Here is a 7,041-nt window from a genome sequence, read left to right as displayed (position 1 = left end):
TGTACTCCTTTATGAAGTGGTTGATATATATCCAGCGAAGTACAGTGGTAGGTTGCAACTGAGTAATTGTAAAAATACTGAGATACTGTAAGTAAAAATATAAGGATACCATCCAGTGCCCTCGAAGAAAACTGGTCAACTGATCCTCTCCTAAAATACTTCGATTCAAAATAGAAATCAGTAACCCAGTGATTCAGGTAGAGCTCTTGCTGGTGATCACTTCAGAGGCGCCTCAGAACATCAGACAGCTACTCTCATGCAAACTATATTTTGCCTTGAGGAATCGGAACAAGAGCCTCACAGTTAAAGGTACCAAAGGACCATAAAATCATAACTTGACACAAAATCACACAGAACCGACCAACACAGAGTTCAAAAATAAACTTAATAACAAAAGCCCTGATTCTCAAACTTTAGTATTCCTCAATGCACCAAGTACGTTATACCCATGCAAAATTACACAGACAACTTCAGTTTTTCTAAATTCATTGTTAAGCGAATCTCGAAAGCTACCAAAACATACAACTCATTTATAACAAAGATACACCTGAACTGCGTCTGTCAGATAGCTAATACAGAATATACATTTTCAGATTCCAAACAAGTGTCGGACAGCACATCACACCATCCTAAATAAAACCCATAAAACTATTCATATCTATTTGACATTTGACTAAATTAGGTAACATTCATTAACAATACAGCACGTACATCAAAATAATGAAATAAATAATAGCGCTCCTTCTATAAAAACAATGCTAAATATGTTAAAAATATAAATCCCAGCTAGACGACACAATGCTAACCGATTTACCTTTCAAGTATGAGAATGTCCTGACAAACGCACTGATGAAAATACATTCACATCCCTACCCAACATAATAAACAAATGAACTAGACCTTGTACATAGTAATGTGTCATGTGTCCGTCCCCCAGGCCCCGATAACGGCCGCGAGAGCCGGCAGGGAGGTGGGGTTCAGGGGACAGGTGCAAGCCATATAATGCTATCCAGAATTTAGAGTAGAAGTAGTAACTTATTTCCACAAATCCTTTATGAAGGAGATACAACTTAAGCCTGAATCAAACAAATAAAAAATAACCCTGAGAATCAGTGTTAAGCCATAAAAGTAAGACGGGGCTGTGTTTAAACAGAATTCACAAAAATGAATTTGGACAGACAAACAACAGAACACAACACAACCAAAGCACCAAAGCGTTATTTAACCATACATCATTTGGCATCATACATACTTTGGATGATGATATCTGTAGCAAATATCTAGTTACTTTCTATATTTTTAAATCTTCTGTGGGATCATATATCTTTAGTCTATATAGCCTAATTGTGTACTTCTGCTGACACTTTTGATGACAAATGCCCTGATTTAACTATTCAATCACAATCTTGAATCAGTGAAAAATACACACAAATACACCAACAGCTTTCTCCTGCATGTAGTCATTATCCACTAACAGGTACAGACCTTTACAATGTTACACTCAACATTCAGTCTTGCATATCGTCACTGTTGAGATGAAGCCTTGTATCTCCATGTTAGGCCCAACTCCACTTGCCCTTTACAATGTGTCAAAATTTCATGACGAATGAACCAATAGAAACGCCCCATAATTAAAATGTGTTCCGTTAACTTCCATTCAAAGTTAGGACTGTTTTTCCTTTTCCTGTAAAGTACAAGGTTTTGTCCCAACAGTGGCGATAAAAGAATGCACACAGAGGAAAAGACACACACACACACACACACACACACACACACACACACACACACACACACATACATATATAATATTAAAAATTGAATAAAAAAATGGAAATAATGTTTTAGAGCTGGACACTGTGGAAATAAAGGCTTGGAAGTACTAACACCCCCACCCTCCTTGGGTATTAAATATAATGCGCTTTTTGTTTCTGATTTATCCAAAATGATGTCTCTCACTTTCCTTCACTGAAGTTCAAGAGAACTTCAACTGACCACAGAAGGTTTGACCAAAAGAGTCAGGTTTATGTTTTATGACTGGATAACATTCAAAAAGGACCTCACTCCTTTAGACTGAAGGGTTCCAAAAGTGGAGAAACATATCTGCACTTCTGAAAAAGGCTGAATTTTTAAAGAAAAAAATAACGAAATGTGTGTAGCAGATAAATGTGTCAGTTTCCAGCTCTAAAATGAATAACACATTATACACTGAACTCAGAGAAGAAAAATCATCTTTGCTCTAAACTTACAATCTTTACTGCTTGAAAAACTATGAGATTGTGCTTCAAAACTCATAGAATTTTCCACTGGGTGCCAATTTTGGAAAAACAAATGTCCAACAAAGCTTCAACATAGAAACCAACGAGACTCAAAAAGCAATGCAATACACAATACATATCAAAACATTCAACACAGTCCTGCAGTTTTTGTTCTAAACTGCCACTTGACCATAAAATCACACTTTTTACAATGTCTTTACATGAGAGAACATTTCTTCACGATTCAACAAGAAAAGAAAAAAGAACTAAGCCTCCTTTTCTGTGTGCAGATTAAGGGTCTGCTGTGTGATTAAGGGGGAATCACCTTGTTGTGCCACTAATATTTGTTGTTGCTCCACAAGAGCAAATGTACATATTTCTGAATAATATACTTTTTGATGCCACTAAAAAAAATACTTGAACATGTAGCCTAGCTATCTGATAGCCCTTAAAGAACCATAACATGGTCTGTTATTGTTTTCATATCATAACCTTTTATCACTGAGTGCTGAAATCATGACTTGGAGTTACTACACCGAGTGTTCTCTATTAAACTAAAACAATCTGAGCCTGATCATCATCATCTTTGAGCACTGAAATGACATGATCCAGGCATGTTATCTTTAAAGTCCATGATGCAACATGCAGAGTCCAGCGATAATAGCTTGACAATAATGTCATCAAAATTGTGATGTCATCACCCCAAATCTGGACAAACAGTACACAAATAGAGCTTCAGTCAGAACTTCACAGAACAATCATAAATATAAGGTATTTACTGTACAATAATTTTACCCTTATCAAAAGTCCTATTTTACTGTACCACTGGCAAAATATATACTGAGCATTTTACCAGAAAAAAGCAGAAATATATAATATTTTGTATACATCATACATAATACATTTTGTACAGTATTTGCATTTTCATGTTAATTAGTCTGTATGCAGGAAAAATAAGAACGGTAGTGTGACATTCTTCAACGATGCAACTGGTGTCAAAACCAGAATAGAGGAAGTGATTATATTGCATTGTTTGGATACCAAAGAATATGTTCTTGTGCTTTGATAGAAAACTCAGCTACAACCAACAAGGTGATCCCCTCTTAATGTAGCACAGACCATCTAACAGAATTCAAAACAAATACAAGGGCAATATTTAGGATCTTAAATGTGACAAGACTCAGGGTAGTTCCCAAACTTTGGTTTTCAGTTGGCTACTTTGGCCACCAGGAAGTGACACGATATAGCCGTGACATGTCTGACCATGACAGAATGAAATTCTGTGCGAACCATCAAACTTGCAATCGCTACGTTCACACAAGCATTATAAGCACAAACTCAAAGGTCAAAACAAAACACAACATTCAGTGATGTGTAAAAGCCAGAGACCACCCTTTACTTATTTACTTTCCAGTCCAAACAGCCATTAATATTAATTTTTCAGCAGATATTTCTGAGAAGATTAAATATAATTCATGTGCATAAGAAAGGGAAAAGGAAAGTAAATGAATAAACACAAAGGTACCCAAAGCTGGAGTTTAAAAAATGATTAAAATATACAGAGAAAATAGATTAACTGTACTTTATCTGGCAGACCACCAAAACTGTCAGCATCCGATAAACAGCACTCAAGAAAATCAAGCTTCACACTTGCTTCAGATCTGAAAAATTCCACTGGTGTTTCTGTTCATCCTTCCACTGTGAGAAGACAACAACACTATGAGTCTGGAAGGATGTGTAGCTGCCAAGAAGCCATTACTAAGAAAAGGAAACAGACAAAAAAGAAGAATGTTTACAAATCAAACAGAGAAGCTTTTAAGAAACATGTTGAAACTGAAAGCGAGTCTCCTGAAAGCTGTAATAAAGGTCCACAAAAGGTGGACATACTAAATGCTGAGTGGTCTCTGTCTTTTGCACGGTACTGTATTATGACAAGGGAAAATGTGTTTTTTTGTCAAAATGTTCTTTGTTAAAAACAAAACATCAATGTCCAAAGCATATTTCATGGAACACGATTAGAGAAAAAAGCATTTCAATAAACTCAAATTAAGCCGAGTGCAGAGATGCAAATTGACCCAAATCTACTATCTGATGAAACATCATCTAAGAACAGAATTAGAGGAAATGTGTAGAGGTATTATAATGTGTGAGAATTATAGCTCTACATTCTGCACAACTCATGAACTACAAGAATATAAGAAAGACAAAAAACAGCCAAACAAGCAGACATAATGTTACCAAGTCAAACAATCACAGAACTGATGTTATAATCCCTTTCCCTCTGCCCAAGTGGGCAGCATTCATAAAACAGTCCCGTTTATATTTGCCAATCAGTGTACTTAGGCTAATGCTAAAATGCATGCTGAGGATTATGAGGCAGTTTGAGTTTTGGTCTCTGGGTCGGTTTAGCCGTTGTTATGATTTTTCTTTCTCACAATGACATTAATAAGGGTAATGAGTGTAACCAAGTACACAGGATTCACACATGATATTCATATATATAATTGTACATTTCCCAGATTGCATAGTTTTGAGTACTGACTTTGCATCAAAGTAGAACTGAATCCTAAGCTTTGATGTTTATAGACTTGTACCAGGTTTTTATTGTTAGTTTTGCGATAGTGAACCTCTCCTCTGCGCAATAACACCAGACGCAGCCAATTAACAGAACCAATGCCATTACAGAATTTATGATACTGCAGAGAAAATGAACATACATGTCACTTTCCTTAACGTCTCTGAACTGAAAGCACAGAACTGAATGAAAACACATTTTGCCTGCTACACTGTAGCATTAAGGTGGTTCCAGAGACATTCTGTACATAAGCAACAATCTCATGTCCATGACAACGATCATGGTCAATGTCAATATCAATGCAATCTCCATCAAATTAGAAAGGAAAAACACTAAGTGAATATAAACCTATTTCTATACATAACAGAACTACTACAATATGTACAAGTTATTTCTGTTCAGTATTTTTTTTTTTAGGATGAACAGTCTGATAAGTTGACAATATACAGTAAGGCTTTACAGGACATTGTATTTACATATTCATAAACCATAATATACAAAGGAGGTTCAGCTTTAGCACCTTAGAGAATATTGTTCCCGAAAGTTTTACCAGTAGAGCAATACTGGACATCTTAAGTGGAAAGACCCTTTTCCAGCTCTGTTTCCATTATTTGGTTACTAAACCAAGTAAATGAATATGCAATGCTGCTGATATCTAGTATTGCTGTACCTTCACCTATAACACTTTGAGAACAGTTATAGAAGGTTGTGCACAGGCTGTGCAGCCTCATCTACATGACCTCCCTCTCCTCCAGTCCACAATACCACTGGAATGTATACCATACGCTGCAATGTTATGTTACACATGTACACATGTACAGTAGTCATATACTGCATTGGCACCTCAAAAAGAATAATAATAAAAAAAAAGACTGAATATGTACACACTGGCATTGTTGTTTGCTGAAATGGTTGCCTTGGCGGTATTAAGCACCGACAATATAAAGGCACCACAGAATAAAATAACGTAGAATGTATTAAAAGATATGAAAAAAGGGAATTCTGTATGACAGATGTTGCCTTCCACAGTTATCGAAATCAAGCAGCTGCACGTGTAAGAATGACTAAGCCCCCCTGCACACCACAGTGCAGCCGAGTGAACATTACACTACACTTTCTGTTATCACTTTACGCTGTATCGTCAAGGAAGCCCTTGCAGCCTAGGCGAACATGCAGAATCAGGAAAAAAGAATTATAGAAAGGAATGCATGAGCACACAAAAACTCTGAATACAAAATTGAGATTTTTTTTTTTCAAGACTTCATTTAACAGTGTTGGAATACAGTCGTAATCCTCAGGCAGCAGTGGAAGCTCATGAGGATATTGCATTAGCATTTTTCTGCGTATTAATTAATTGGAATCCTTGACACAGCATAACAAACACAACCTCAAACTTGTACAGCCTGGTAAGAACATTTCAAGTGACGAGGTTTTAGTGATAAAGGAAAACTGATCACAGTGTATTAGCACCTGGAGGAGGGCAGATGCTCCAAAGGACGAATCTAGCAGCTAACATATTTTTTGGCAAACGTTGAAATAAAAAAAATATACTACAAAAGACGAGATGGGACGTTCTCCAGCAAACAACAGTGATCCAGGATACAGTGGATGCAGAAAACAGGGAGTGAAATGATCAGACCTCATTTTCAATTAAGCTTCGGTATTTAATACATATTCAGAGGTACTAGATTGTGTATGTATGCAGTTAGCTTACTACATTTGAAAAGAACCCAAGAACATTTTGCAGTGAGAGAAAATCTACAACAAGAGTATCTGCACCAGAATACACCTGAGCCATACATTAATATAAGGGAAGGGCTAGCAGCAACCAGGGAAGGAGCCGAGTTAAGAGATTCAGTGTACAGTGTACATCCATCATCTATTAACAGGCAAAATAGAACATTTACGTCAAGACCGGTCATTTAAAACCCTCACAAGCTGTTCATCAAGCTCCTTTCCAACCCTGGCAAGAACCCTTCACCTCATTGGACGCACCTGCATGGCATCTGGTTGTTAGGATCTTTGCAGGCACAATGGAGTCAAAGACAGCAGTGATCTCCTAAATATGGTGCACCAAGCCAAACCTGAAGTGTTCCAGTTGACATGCCTGAACAATGAGTATTTCTGTCAGCATGTGCAAAATATAATGGAAATGAGGATGGTGAACTACACGGCTCATGGTCTTGCAATGAGCACAAATATACAAGCAAG

Source organism: Colossoma macropomum, unplaced genomic scaffold (genome assembly GCF_904425465.1).
Source record: "Colossoma macropomum unplaced genomic scaffold, Colossoma_macropomum, whole genome shotgun sequence".
Classification (NCBI taxonomy): domain Eukaryota; kingdom Metazoa; phylum Chordata; class Actinopteri; order Characiformes; family Serrasalmidae; genus Colossoma; species Colossoma macropomum.
This window is presented reverse-complemented; position numbering follows the sequence as displayed.